The 14556-nt window shown below is 43.5% G+C and overlaps 1 protein-coding gene and 1 pseudogene across 3 annotated transcripts in view; both read right to left on the bottom strand.

The window, feature by feature from the left end:
* The window catches only part of dazl (deleted in azoospermia-like), a 147911-nt gene that overhangs the window by 124819 nt on the left and 8536 nt on the right, over nucleotides 1–14556 (bottom strand). The gene's annotated exons all lie outside the window — the stretch shown is intronic.
* LOC147117225 (small ribosomal subunit protein mS25 pseudogene) lies at nucleotides 10539–14046 on the bottom strand (annotated as a pseudogene).

The following is a 14556-nucleotide window of genomic DNA, read 5'->3' as shown; positions in this document are numbered from 1 at the left end:
CGTCAGGAAACCCGAGCCAGAAGCGGCAAAATTCAAAAATAGGCTGACAACTACTAGCAAGTACCTGTTAAGAGGTAGGTAAGTGCCTTTAATTCGCTTCCCGCCGCTAGGTGTCGGGTCCATTCGCAAATCGGGGACCCGACACTTGGGAAAGCTGTTTGGAGGCGGGTTGACAGCGGGATCGCAACCCGCCATCAATCAAAACGATTTTAACCTATGACCCACATCCAAACCCACCCTCAGAGCCAGCAAAATCGCAGCCTATGACTATTAGGTATACCAACCTGCTTCGATTGGCAAATACTCCCCATTCTTCTATACAGAATGTGAACTTTCTAAACAAACTATTTCTTTTTGGAACAAGGTGTGTAAGGCCCATTAACTAACTGAACAGCAGTTATCATAGCCCAAAAGGAAGTTTATGACAAGAAAGCAGTTTTGAATACATTTGACATTAAGTGTCAAAAAAAGGTTCAAATACAGTGGGAGGAATTTTAACCCCCCCACCAGCACCCCGCCCCCCTTGCCAGGACGGACTGGGGGGGGTGGGGGGGGGGGGGGGGTTAAATTCTTTAAAATGGGAAACCCAAACCCAACCCACCACAATACGCCTGCTTTTGGTTTAACCGGGATGGGCTGGGAGTCAGGTGAGTAACCTGCTCTAGAAGGGGTCAGGAATTAGAATATTTATTGAGGTTATGTGCCTCAGATTTCAGCAGCCATGTAGATTTAACGGCTGTGGGGCAGAATTCCCAGATCTCAGGGAAACCAGGCTGCTGAAATAAGGCAAGAACTGCTGGATCCAGCAGGCAAGTGCTTTTCACTGCTTGTGAGTTAAGAGCAGCTCCCCAAAGTTTACCTGCCATGATCTGCCTCCCTCCCCATGATCCGAACTTCAGCTCTCCCGCAATCTCCTCTCCTCCACAATCTCGTATCTTTCCCCTCTATCGCCCCACCCCCACGATCTCTCCCTCCCTCCTCTCCAGTCCTCGGCTGCGGCCTACAACTGCAGGCCTTCGCACCTGACAACTGGCCAGCTGCCGGGCGGGAAACAAAGAAAAAACATTCAAATTTTACGGTTATGCACTCTCCCAAAGAAAATAGCTTCTCTATCTACCCCATCAAATCCTTTGATCATCTTAGAACACCTCAATTAGATCACCCCTTAAAGTTCTATATTCAAGGGAATACAAGCCTAGCCTATACAAATTATCCTCGTAATTTAACCTTTTTAACTTGATACTTTGAATTTTGTTGCAACAATATACCAACCCCTTCAACAGGTTTCACCAATTAGTTACAATTTTGCGACCAAAAATAAACACTGGCATTTAATAAACTAGTGAGTATTTTCAATGAGAAAAATACTGCCACCTCCTTACACTAGCCATCACAATTCTCTACTTGTGAAGAACTGAGAAAAAGTTCATTTGTATAAATCAAGATGTTCATTCCACATATTGGGTGTATTCTGAATGGATGCTATTTTTCCCACCACTAGAATTTATCATAGTCAACACAGGACACACAACCAGAGGGTTTTTTTCTGTCCGGCATTGTTCGTATGTAACAAGAGATCTGCAGACTGCAATACTGCTGTGGATTTGGAATACCCCTGCCGGCTATAGACTAACTGGTAACTTTGACACCCACAATCCCAGATTTGCCCACACTGGAAACTTCTGGCCATAGAAGGGCTACAGGCAATCACCCAGCCCCTCACAGATCTGATCCATGTTGTCACCAAAGATACCACGGTCAATCAAAACCACCATTCCAAGATGAGCTGGTTCTTTAATCTGTGCCAGATGACTTGACCGGCCGGTCATGTTTGAAAACATGCCAGAACAAAAGATATTGGAGCTACACACTGCAGCACTCGTAACTATTGGAATACATTAGAAATTTTATAGGTACCAGCCCTTAGACTGAACTGTTGCTGCAATAATCTAATTGTCAATGATAATTTGGAACACAAATGTCTGGCCATTAACCACAGAATCAGACATTACATATGCACATCTTATCAATGTCCGTACTGACATGTCTGGATTCCAAGCTGAATGTAGATCAAGAAAGCTGGGTATTTTCTGTGCATACCTGATTTTTTTTTTAAATCCTTCATGTGTTTTTACTAGTAATGAACAATTTGAGAAAATGCTCTTGTTTCTGTTTCAGTTCCAAATCATGGCAATTCTATGTTGTTTCTAACACTTCAGTGCAGGTACTACATTACATTTAAGATTAGTTGGTAACTTTTCAGTATTAGGTCACAAGTAAAAGCACTTGCTCACTTTAGGTTAACACTTACAACAGCCTTTGTTGTTCTGTGCCTTCAGATGGAAATTTTTTTCCCATAATGGGATGCAGTTTACCATAGTAAGGCCAGAAAGCCAATACAGCTCACTATTTCAAAAGAGCAGCTCGAAGGACATTGAAACAGAAATTACTTGCATTTATATAACTCCTTTAACGTAGTTAAACATCCCAGGGCTGATCACAGGACTGTTATCAAACAAAATTTGACACTGAGCCACAGAGATATTCGGACAGAGGTAGGTTTTAAGGAGCGTCTTAAAGGAGAAGACAGAGCGTGGGGCTTAGGCAGCTGAAACCACGGCTGCCAATGGTGGAGTGAAGAAAATCAAGAATGCGCAAGAGGCCAGAATTGGAGGTGCATAGAAGGTTATAGAGATAGGGAAGGGCAAGGCCATGGAGGGATTTGAAAACAAGGATGAGAATTTAGAAAGCAGCTTTGCCAGACCAGGAGCCAATGTAGGTCAGCGAGCACAGGGATGATGGTGAACGGGACTTGGTGCGAGTTAGGATACGGACAGAGTTTTGGATGAGCTCAAGTTTACGGAGGGTGCAAGGTGGGTGACCGGCCAGAAGCATTAGAATAGTTAAGTCTAGAGATAACAAAGGCACAGATAAGGGTTTCAGCAGATGAGCTGAGGCAGAGGCAGGCGATGTTAGAGGTGGATGTAGGTGGTCTTGGTGATGGAGAAGATATGGGGTCAGAAGCTCATCTTGGGGTTAAATAGGACACCAAGGTTGCAAACAGTCTGGTTTAGCCTCAGACACTCAATACTGCATAAAGAAATTAAATGTGATATAACTCAACAAGTGATCTTATGTAAATAAATTTAACTGTGCAGAGTTGCAAATGATAACCAGGTGCTTTATATTGATTTTCAGCTAGCATTAATAAATAATTCAGACAGATAACTAACACTGGGCGCAAATAACTTAGACGGGATCAGGGATGGCGTTCAAAGCATTCAGCCAAGTGCTATTTACACAATTAGATTATCACTCGTGCTACAAATCATAGCAATTATACAAAGAAAATGATTCTTGCTCTCTTCACTTCTAGAACACGATGGTCAAGACAATCCAGCCCCATTCTGCTAGCTTTCTGGTGCGCCTGTGGCAGAATGTTTTGAAACATTCCACCGTATCTCCGCCTCTTCCCTTTTTCAAACTGCAGTACCGTTGTATTAATCAGTATGTGGACAATCACATGCAGATGATAAGAAAATGAGGAAAACACAACCTCTGCCATATTTTCCATCATTTGCCCAGTTTGAATGCTGAACGCAGAAGCTACTTGTCAAGTTTCAGCATTCAACATTCAAAGATCAGTAGAGGGGTCATTGGGGGTGGGTCAATCGACGAGGCCTGTGCAAGCGCTCTCAAAAGTGCAACCATGCACATGTGCCCCAGCGGCAGCAGGAGAAATGTTGCTGAATTCAAATTTTAAAAAATATTCTTCAGGCAGCTCTTCTGCCATCCACCCCTTCACCTCCTCCTCTCCCTCCCTCCCCCCCCACCCCTGCTGCAGCAAGTCAATGTTCCCAGCCTAGCGCAACCTCCCAGCTGGGGTAACCCAGGGATCAGAAAGTCAGCTGGAGTCAGGGGAGGGAGAATCTTCATAGCAGGCAAAAATCTCACCCCATAGGAGATGCCCCACAGTCAGAAAATCTAGCCTACACCGCAGACTTGTTTTTATTAACTGATGAAAGTTATTGATGTAATGGCCTGATTCTGGAGTATTTAACTGGACATTTTGTATCTGAAGAAGCGAACTAATCATCACTATAAGAAATGTCACTATCAACCCTAGCTGCAAATAATATCCCATAACATGTTCCAGCATAATAACATGGCATATTAGAGCATTACTGAAAGACTATAGAAATATTAAGCTTAAAACTGCAGAGAAATATATACTAGAAACATTAGTTGGAATAGCAGCAATATATATGACAAATAAAACTATTCTCTCTAGTGTTGCCAAAGTTGGGCAAATAGCTGCAGCTGTTACACCAACTCGAGCTTAAATTAATAACTTCCTCTTTATAGGTACCTCAGTCCCTCACAACTCTACAATAATTGGTATTATTGTCCACTGCTACGAGACAATCATTCGGCTCCACTCTTACATATCTGATCGCAGCCAGGGCAACTCCAGCAACGACTTCTCTTCCTGCCCCGCACCATTATCTCGGGAGTCTATCGAAGATCTATCTTTGGCCACCCTCCCTCATCTACATGTTGCTCGTTGGCAACATCCACAGGATATGTGGGGTCAGCTTCTAAGTGTTTACAGCCTAACATCAGTGGTAGGGAAATTATTGGAAAAAATTCTGAGGGACAAAATTAGTCTCCACTTGGAGAGGCAAGGATTAATCAAGGATAGTCAGCATGGCTTTGTCAGGGGCAGATCATGTCTAACCTATTTGATTGAATTTTTCAAGAGGGTGACTAGGTAGGTGGATGAGGGTAATGCAGTTGATGTAATCTACATGGACTTCAGTAAGGCTTTTGACAAAGTCCCACATGGGAAACTGGTCAAGAAGGTAAGAGCCCATGGGATCCAGGGCAATTTGGCACATTGGATCTAAAATTGGCTTAGTGGCAGGAGGCAGAGGGTGATGGTCAAAGGCTGCTTTTGTGACTGGAAGCCTGTGTCCAGTGGTGCACCGCAGGGATCGGTGCTGGGTCCTTTGCTGTTTGCAGTGTACATTAACGATTTAGATATGAATGTAGGAGGTATGATCAGCAAGTTCGCAGATGACACAAAAATTGGTGGAGTGGTAAATAGCGAGGAGGGAAGCCTCAGGCTACAGGACGATTTGGCGGGTTGGTCAGATGGGCAGAACAGTGGCAAATGGAGTTTAACCCTGAAAAGTGTGGGGTGATGCATTTTGGGAGGACTAACAAGGCAAGGGAATACACAATGAATGGTAGGACCCTAGGAAGGACAGAGGATCAGAGGGACCTCAGTGTGCATGTACATAGATCCCTGAGGGCAGGACAGGTAGATAAGGTGGTTAAGAAGGCATTTGGGATACTTATATTCTATGCCTCAGCTAATGAAGGCAAGAGCAGGGAGGTTATGATGGAGCTGCACAAAACTCTAGTTAGGCCACAACTGGAATACTGTGTGCAGTTCTGGTTGCCACACTATAGGAAGGATGTGATTGCATTAGAGAGGGTGCAGGAGATTCACCAGGATGTTACCTGAAGCGTTTCAGCTATGAAGAGAGACTGAACAGGCTGGGGTTGTTTTCCTTAGAGCAGAGAAGGCTGAGGGGGGACCTGATTGAGGTGTACAAAATTATGAGGGCATAGATAAGGTAGATAGAAAGGAACTTTCCCCCTTAGTAGAGGGGTCAATAACCAGGGGGTATAGTTTCAAGATAAGGGGCAGGAGGTTTAGAGGGGATTTGAGGAAAAACTTTTTCACCGAGGGTGGTTGGAATCTGGAACTCACTGCCTGAAAGGGTGGTAGAGGCAGGAACCCTCAACATTCAAGAAGCATTTAGATGAGCACTTGAAAAGCCATAGCATACAAGGCTACGGACCAAGTGCTGGAAAAAGGGATTAGAATAGATAGGGCTTGATGACCGGCACAGACACGGTGGGCCGAAGGGCCTCTTTCTGTGCTGTATAACTATGATGACTAACACCCAACTCTACCTCTACACCAACCTTCCGGACCCCTCTACTGCCTCCTTGTTGTCAAGATTGCTTGGGAGACATCCAGTCTTGAATGAGCTTCAGTTTCCTCCAATAAACAAACATCAGCAAGACTGAATCCATCATCTCCAGCCCCCACCATATACATCAAACCCCTGCTGATTCTATCCCTCTCCCTTGGCACAGTTTTAGGCTGAACCAGACACTTGCAACCTTGGCATCCTATTCAACTCCCAACTGAGCTTCTACCCCCATATCCTCTCCAGAACAATGATCACTTAACTTCCACCTCCTTAACATCAGCCACCTCCAGCCTACCTCAGCCCATCTGCCATTAAAACCATCATTCATGTATTTTGTCACCAGCAGGCTCAACCATTCCAATTTTCTCCTGGCTGGCCTACCATCCTCCACCCTCTAAACTTTCACCAAAAGTTCTGCTACCTGTATCCTATCCCATCCCACACCAGGTCCCATTCGCTTATCACCCGTCATTGCTAACCTACATGGGCTCCCAGTGCCCCAAAATTTAAAATTCTCATCCTTATATTCATGGCCTCACCCCTCTACATCTCTAACCACTCCCTCCACAAAAAAAACTCTTCCACTGACTCTGGCCTTTTGTGCAATAACCCCTCCCTTCTCACTGCCATTGGTGGCTGTGACTTTAGTCACGTAGACCCCACACTCTGGAATTCCCTCCCTAAGCCCCTCTACCTCTTCAATACTTTAAGACCGTCCTTAAAAAACACCTCTGACCAAACTTTTAGTCAGCCCTCTATCTCCCTGGGCTCGGTATCCCATTTTTGATTACACCTCTGAAGCACTTGGGATGTACTTTAATGTTAAAGGTGCCATACAAATGCAAGTTGTTTTGTTGCTTTTGTGTTCTATGACTTTAGATAAAACATTTGGTTTGGCTTTTAATGGTTTTATCTATTTGTGTTGGCATCTTTAGTTACTTGTATATTTGCACAACAAAAGTCTCTCTGCTCCTCGTCTCCAATGTATTGCTGCACATTTTCCTGAAGGCTTTTACAAATCATAATTTTCTGTCCATTTGCTATCAGCAAAATGTCAAGATTGTTCCCTCATTATATTAATAGAACAATAGCCCCAACAAGGACCCATGTGGAACACCAGTCACTACATCTTTCCCGTCTGAGAAACTTCCTTTTACCTCCAGTCTTTGCTTTCTGCCTGCCAACCATGGGGGCGATTTTCACCAAATACTTTAGGCAGTAAAGAGGTGACCAAGATGGGATCTTAAGTTGAAACGCCAGTTTAGCGCAAGGCGCCATCTTGGTAAAGGAGTTGAAACCAGCACTAGAAACAGCCACCTGTAAGCTAGTTAAAAAGTTGATTTCCACTTAAAATGCCTGCTAGCGTTCATTAAAGAGGCTGCACGGCATGTTGGTGGCTAGCGCTTCAACTAACACCCTCTCCTAACAGTGAGCAGCAGATTGGGAGTAAACACAGCATTGATGTTGATTTCAAGTGCTACTTTCAAAGTGATACTCACCAGTTAAAAGGGATCCTCACCATTTCATGGTCATTGCTGCTGGAGCTGTGAAGAGGACCTCTGAAACACTTTGTACCTCTGGAGACTTTCCGTGACACTTTGTCAAGACTTCATCAACACTCGAGCAACATTACAGAAATTCACCTAAAAAGAGCCAGTGCTGTGCTACTCCACCTTAGGAGTAACCAGGAGAAAGGGAATCCCCCCCTGCAGGTACAGGACATTCCTCCTCTGCTGGACCTCCTCCACCTGGACCTCCAGTGCTGCATCTGATAACCTGTGCACCCACACTCCTTCGGTCCCTGAGCCAACCTGAAACCTGCCGCTGTGTGTCAGCTAGAGCACTCCACACCTTCAGTGGAAGTGGGTGCAAGGAGCCCACATATACTGCTCCATGGAAATTGCATCTAAATCAGTGCTTGAGTGCTAAACCTGCAAGTTCAAATCATGATAATCAATTAACCCAAAAATTGCACGCTCTATCCGGACTTTTGCACAGCATCCATTTAGCGCCTGTTTTCACCCTTTGGCCAAAATATCCCCCCATATCTTTATTCCTGTGGCCACATTTCCCTTAATTATACGTCCCACAAAATTAGTTAGACTCTCCACTATTTGCCCTCTCCATCAGATGGCCTACTTCCACCTCTAATATCGCCCATCTTCATGCCTGCCTCAGTCCATCTGCTGCTGAAACCCTCATCCATGTCTTTATTACCTCCAGACTCGACTATTCCAATACTCTCCTGGACAGCCGGCTGGCTGGCCAGCCAGCCGACCTCCCTTCTGTAAACTTGAGCTCATTCAAACCACTGCTGCCCATATCCCATCATCCTGTGCTCGCTGACCTACGCTGGCTTGCAGTCCAGCAAAACCTCAAATTTAAAATTCTTAACACGGTGTTAAAATCCCCCCGTGGCCTCGGCCCTCCCCATCTCTAGCCTCCTCCAGCCCTACAAACCTCCACGAACTCTGCGTTCCTCCAATTCTGGCCTCTTGTGCATCCCCGATTTCCTTCACCCAGCCAGTGACAGCCGTGCCTTCAGCTGTCTAGGCCCCACGCACTGGAATTTCCTCCCTAAACCTCTGCATCTCTTTCTCTTCCTTTAAGATGCTCCATCAAACTTACCTGAACAAGCTTTTGTTCACCTGTCCTAAATTGCTCCTGTAAAACACCTTGGGAGTAGACGTTTTACTACATTAATGGCACGCTATAAATGCAGGTTGTTGTTGTCCCCAATCTCCCCTCACAATCTTTATATGTAAACCTCAGATCCCCAGTGATTTATCTACATTAAGTTTCAGTAACCCATTTAATACTCTCTCTTTGAATATAACCATCTCTAATTCTATACCCACCTCTTATGATTCTATCAATATTTAACTCAGAATCCTATTCACCTTTTCTACCTGCACTCCCACCTTTAAAGAACCATGTATCTGCACCCGCAGTAACCATATCATCCCCAAAACAACTATTTATTCCTACTATCTGTCCTTTTAGCCATCTCTCTACAATGCAGTTCCATTCCCTTCAATACTATGTTCCTTAATTTTTGCAACAAACATTTTATATGCACCTTCTGAAAATCCACGTATACATCCCTCACATTTCCGGTGACTTCAATTTCAATTAAGTTAGTCAGATTTCCCTTTGCAAATCCATGTCGACGGCCCTTAAAATGTTCACTAGTTTCATCCCAGATTATGCACCAATTTGCAATCCTGGCAAAGTGTAGCAGGAAATGGCAAGCTGCCAGCACAAAGGCAACCAGAAATGCAAGGAACTTACTGCCCCCAATTTTCCAGTCAGCTAATTTGAATGATTAGCATGAGCTCCCAGCACAGATTTGGCCTTGTGGCAAGAACTAGCTTAAGAAGGATGCAAAAAATATGGCAAACAGCTCAAATTGAAAGATTGTTACATTCCCATGCAACACTAAGTGACTACATATGAGAAAAGTAATTGTTCAAGCTTTCAAAAAGGTTCTTAAATATTTGCCAATCTTTTGGGAAAGGAAAGGGGAAAGAACTGCCAAATAAAAATGAAGTAACAGTAAACCCAATGTGGAGATACAGAAGAGATTTTGTGTAAGTGACACATGGGTACAGCATCCGACCCCATATTACAGCCAGCAAAATGGACATAACAGTTTCTCTCTCCGCGGATGCTGCCTGGCCTGCTGAGTATTTCCAGCATTTTCTGTTATTTAAAATGGACATACTGTTGTACGAGATGGGTGCAAGGAGGATCACCATCATCAGAGGACAGCAGTGCATCATGGGCAGCCAGGCTCAGCAATACAGTAATGCCAACACCACTATCTCATAAATCATTAAACAAACTCCTAAAACTCATGAGATTTGGTATGAAATGAGTTGCTATTTTTTTCCCCGAACATAAACCAATATAAATTGACAATTCATTTATAAACCTATTTAACGGCTTTATTTAATCTCCAACGGGTCACAGCTCTTTACAAAAACTATATTACTGCATCTGAAAAATATGTGGCAAATGCTGGATATATTTTAGGTTAAATTGCAAGGATTATTACATGGCCGGAGTGTGGGCAAAGACGCTTCAAATTTCAGGAGAACACCTTCCTGTACTTTGCACACCTAGATGGTGGAGAGTTTTGCTGCCAAATTTTAATGATTCCACTTGGACTGGGACATTTAAATTTTTGTCGCAATTATTTCTGAAGTTAAATAAGGTAACTTGTGAGCTGATTGGAATTGTAAACCATTGTACAAGCGCGCGTGGAATCTGTCACTACAAAATTGCAAATTTCTGTTACCATTTGAAATGCAATTCCCACCCCCCAAAGAATAATGAGCATTAAAAATCAGAATCCAAAATCATTCTGGTACTACATACTGTTCTTAACTGTTATCAGATAAATTTACATAGGCTGTAAAAATAAATACAGGCCATACATTTAGGAACAATGCTTTTAACAGGTTTTCTGTCCACTTTTATTTAATTTAAAAAAAAAATAAAAGTGGTCTGAATTCTATCAAAAACACCTCAATTGTTAACCTGAAAAAGAAATATTATTTCTGCATTAAAGCATTATGAGAACGGCCAATAATATTCTTGGCAAATTATACAGACTATTTAAAAAATATATAATCTAAATTAGGATTTTAACCTCTCAACCTTTTAGATTCTTAAGCCCCCCTCCTGTGGTATAAAAATTCTGCGGACCCCAGTAACACAAGTATTTTTTCTGTATAAAAAAGTTAAACAATTAAACATATTATTTTTGTTTTACTTATTGTGAAACTTGTTGCTGCTGCTGAGCAACAATTGCCAAGAATTGACAAATTCTTATAATACAGTATAACATCAGCTAACAGCTAACATGAATATCAGTGCTAATTCATTAAGCATAAATGACCCCCCACAATTGCACTGTATACTGGACAGGATTACAGTTGGTACAAAATCTCAAGGGTTGGAGAGAATTTTTTATGTTGTCTAAAATTAATTTAGGAAACATTACATTTCTTACGTAGCTGTGCTCAGCTCGATAAGGTGTCCCCGCAGATTTTAATGAATTTGCTTCATTTGTGATTTTATAGATTACATTTAATTATGAAATTATATAAAACCAGTGGGTAATCGTTTTTCAATGTAAATGTCTCCTGGTTTGTTAAATTCTTACTGTTACCGAGTCCAGTGTTTTTTCTTGCTAAAAGCTTTATTTACACAGTCCCTGCTCACAGGGCAGCCCAATACAGGAAACTCTCTTTTAACCGGCACCTAAATATCCGGAAATCTCTCTTAACCGGCAAAATTCAGGAGTAGGTTCAGGTAAGTTTTACTATAGATTAGTGGCCGTATAACCGGGGTTCCTGGATCTGTGGCCGTGTAAGCAGGGACTCCTGGATCTGTGGCCGTGTAACCGGGCCTCCTGCACCTGTGGCCGTGTACGGGGCTCTCATACCTTGGTAAGTATTCCTCTCTGTAATCCGGACTTTTTGATCAACCGGCACCACGCCGGTGTCGGATAAAAAAAAAAGTTTCCTGTACTTCCCAGTCATTTCCTTGGGTAAACGTACCAGACCTGGGCAGGGAACCTGCCCTTCCACTTCACACATGCACTCCCGCAGACAGTACTTCTTGGGCCCAAAGTGTGCAGGGTGTGAATGCTCCTTCTGTGCTTGCTCATTCACCTGCAGTAACGCTCAGTTCTTTCCCAGGATTTCCTTCACATGTTCAACAATTTCTTTATGGTTCTTTCCTTCTACATCAACCAAGACTTGATCACCATCACCCAAATAAAATGTTAGAAATGGTGACAGTGTCAGGGTTTTGAACATAACAATCTGAACCCATGGATTCTGGTACTGGATCCGAGGTATGTTGAAGAAAACAAACTTTCTTGCTCAGTCGCAGCGCTCCCCATGCGTGTTATAATGCACAGAGTCCCTGAGCACCACAGCCCCTCCAGCATCCAGCGCACCGGAAACTGAATCTTCATGGCTGCTAAAGGGCAGCAAATTATTTTGGTATACTTGTTTTCAGGGAAACTAAATCTTACAAGGTTTGCAAGAGTGTACAGAGAGAGGAATTTTTGCAAGTGGAAGAGAGTTTTTAAAATTAATATCAGTTTAATTTCAAAGTATGTGCAGCGTAGACTTGCTCGGAAATTGATAGGGATCAATTAAAAACCAAATGGCTTCATTGATATTGAGATTGTACAGATCTATCTGATGAAAGCACAATTGTTGCACCTTTTGTGGCTGTTCTGCTTCTGTGCGCCTGCTTACTGCGCAAGAATCAGGAATCCTCCTGACTGGTTGTAAACCTTCTGGTTCGTTCTCTGTATTTCAGGGAGTGCAGTTCGACCCATTTACAGCGCATGACAGGGCAGTGCAGAGCGGACCCCTTGAAACCCTCTTGCAGACCCCTCAGGGGCCGTGGACCGTCCGTTGAGAACCCGACCCAACCCACGTGTCCCCAGCAGCTAATCAGGAGGCGGTGACAAAGATTAACATAGCCAAAAAAAATCATGATCAGAGTGGGATCACGAGTAGGGTTGATTTTTCATTTTTTTAAATCGCGTGTTTCACAATGGCATTGCTGGCAATCTGTAAAGACCTGTGGGGCTAGGAACAGAAGTAGAAGTAGAAGACGGCACACTTTAAAGAATGTGGCAAAGTAAGACTACACAACCGTACAATTTACCAGGTCAAAAGCACAAGATTGCACCACAAAAAATATTGCCAATTTGTTTCACATGTACTGCTCACTCATAGCAAGCCCTCACGCAACCTTTTTTTACAAAACTGCATCGCATGCACGCGCATACTTCAGGAGAAGACACATTCAAGATGCAACATGCAATTTACAGCACGTCACATATCGTCCAAGAGCTTTACACATCAAATCACTAACACAACTTAGCTGTTTGTTCACTGAAACACAGACTACTGCTCATGTGTTCCTTTGACATCTCAGGTTTCTGCTTATACAAGATGGCACAAAATTCAAGGGTCCCAGATGGAGAGAGGCACAAGTCAGACGCCAACTTCCTTAGAGGAAGCCACATCAGAGCATGAAGAAAATAGGAAAAGGTGAAACAGCAGGGTTGACAAGCTCAGGCTGAGTACCAACTTGCTTGTGTCTTGTTCCTCCTTCTCAGCACTCAGACATACATAACCACACAAAGATCACGAAAAAAGTATTTTGAAATGCAAGCTCTATTTGAAGATGCAACAGGAGAGCTAGCTTTCTACAGGAAATTCTTTGGTATCCGGCACCGACGGGACCAGCGTGTTGCCGGTTGATCAAAAATGCCGATGACGGAGAGGGTTATCTACCGAGGCTATTTTTAACAAAGAAAATTTTTTTAAAAATCAAGAAATGTGCAGTATACAGTTGATTAAGTACAGTACTGCCAGTTGAGGGTAATGCAATACAATGACTACCAGCAGCGTGGGAGACGCACAGTACCCCTGTAAAATGGTGGATCAGAAGAGACTACCGGCAGCGCGGGAGAGTCAGACTCCTGTTACAGGGGTATTGACGTGTTCCGACTTCCGACAGCGCCAAGAAGCCGAGTAGTGGCAGTTTGGAGAACTACCCCCACTAACTCGGCCACCTCGGGAGACTCGGACTCGGCAGCATTGCCGGTTAGAGGTGTTGTTTTCGGTGTGAGAATTTTGCTGGTTAATAGAGAATTCCAGATATTTAGGTGTTGTTTAAACAAGAGTTCCTGTAATACCCTTTTTTAATCATTGTAGGCCTGAAATAGCAGCATTTCAGTACTGTCAGTGGCCCAGAGTAAGGCTGCACTACACAACATCCCCCTATGAAGTTTTCAATCATCAGCATACCTATAAACATCCCAGAGGATGTTAGCAAACTTGAGGAGCAAGCACCAATTGAAGCAGAGTGCATCGGCAAGGAAGAGCAAAGAGTATGGCTGAGTCCCATCTTCAATAATCTGCATTCTTAGAAACCTTGGCACCGGAGGAACATTCTGGGCCCTGTTGAGCTGATGCCTTTTTACCTTGAATGAATGCATTTCTCCTTGAAAACAAGGGCTCTCACTTGCTCAACAAAACTGAACAGATGACTACTCATTTAACATATGTTGCCAGCAGTAGCTTGAATGACTTGCATCTATATAGCTCCTTTCACAACCTCAGGACATCCAAAGCACTTTACAGCCAATGAAGTACTTTTGAAGTGTAGTCACTATTGTAGGAAACACGGCAGCCAATTTGCGCACAGCAAGCTCCCACAAACAGCAATGCGATAATGACCCAGATAATCTGTTTTGTAGTGATTTGATTGAGGGATAAATATTGGCCAGGACACTGGGGAGAACTCCCCTGCTCTTCTTTGAAATAGTGCCATGGGATCCTTTACGTCCACCTTTGAGAGCAGACGGGGTCGCATCCGAAAGACGGCATCTCCGACAGTGCAGCACTCCCTCAGTACTGCACTGGAGTGTCGCCCTAGATTTTTGTGCTCAAGTCTCTGGAGTGGGACTTAAACCCACAACCATCTAACTCAGCCACGGCTGACATTT

This window comes from Somniosus microcephalus, chromosome 5 (genome assembly GCF_052327205.1).
Source record: "Somniosus microcephalus isolate GS21.2 chromosome 5, FLI_Smic_1.0, whole genome shotgun sequence".
Classification (NCBI taxonomy): domain Eukaryota; kingdom Metazoa; phylum Chordata; class Chondrichthyes; order Squaliformes; family Somniosidae; genus Somniosus; species Somniosus microcephalus.
Note: the sequence above shows the minus strand (reverse complement) of the source record. Positions and strands in the feature narration are given on the sequence as shown.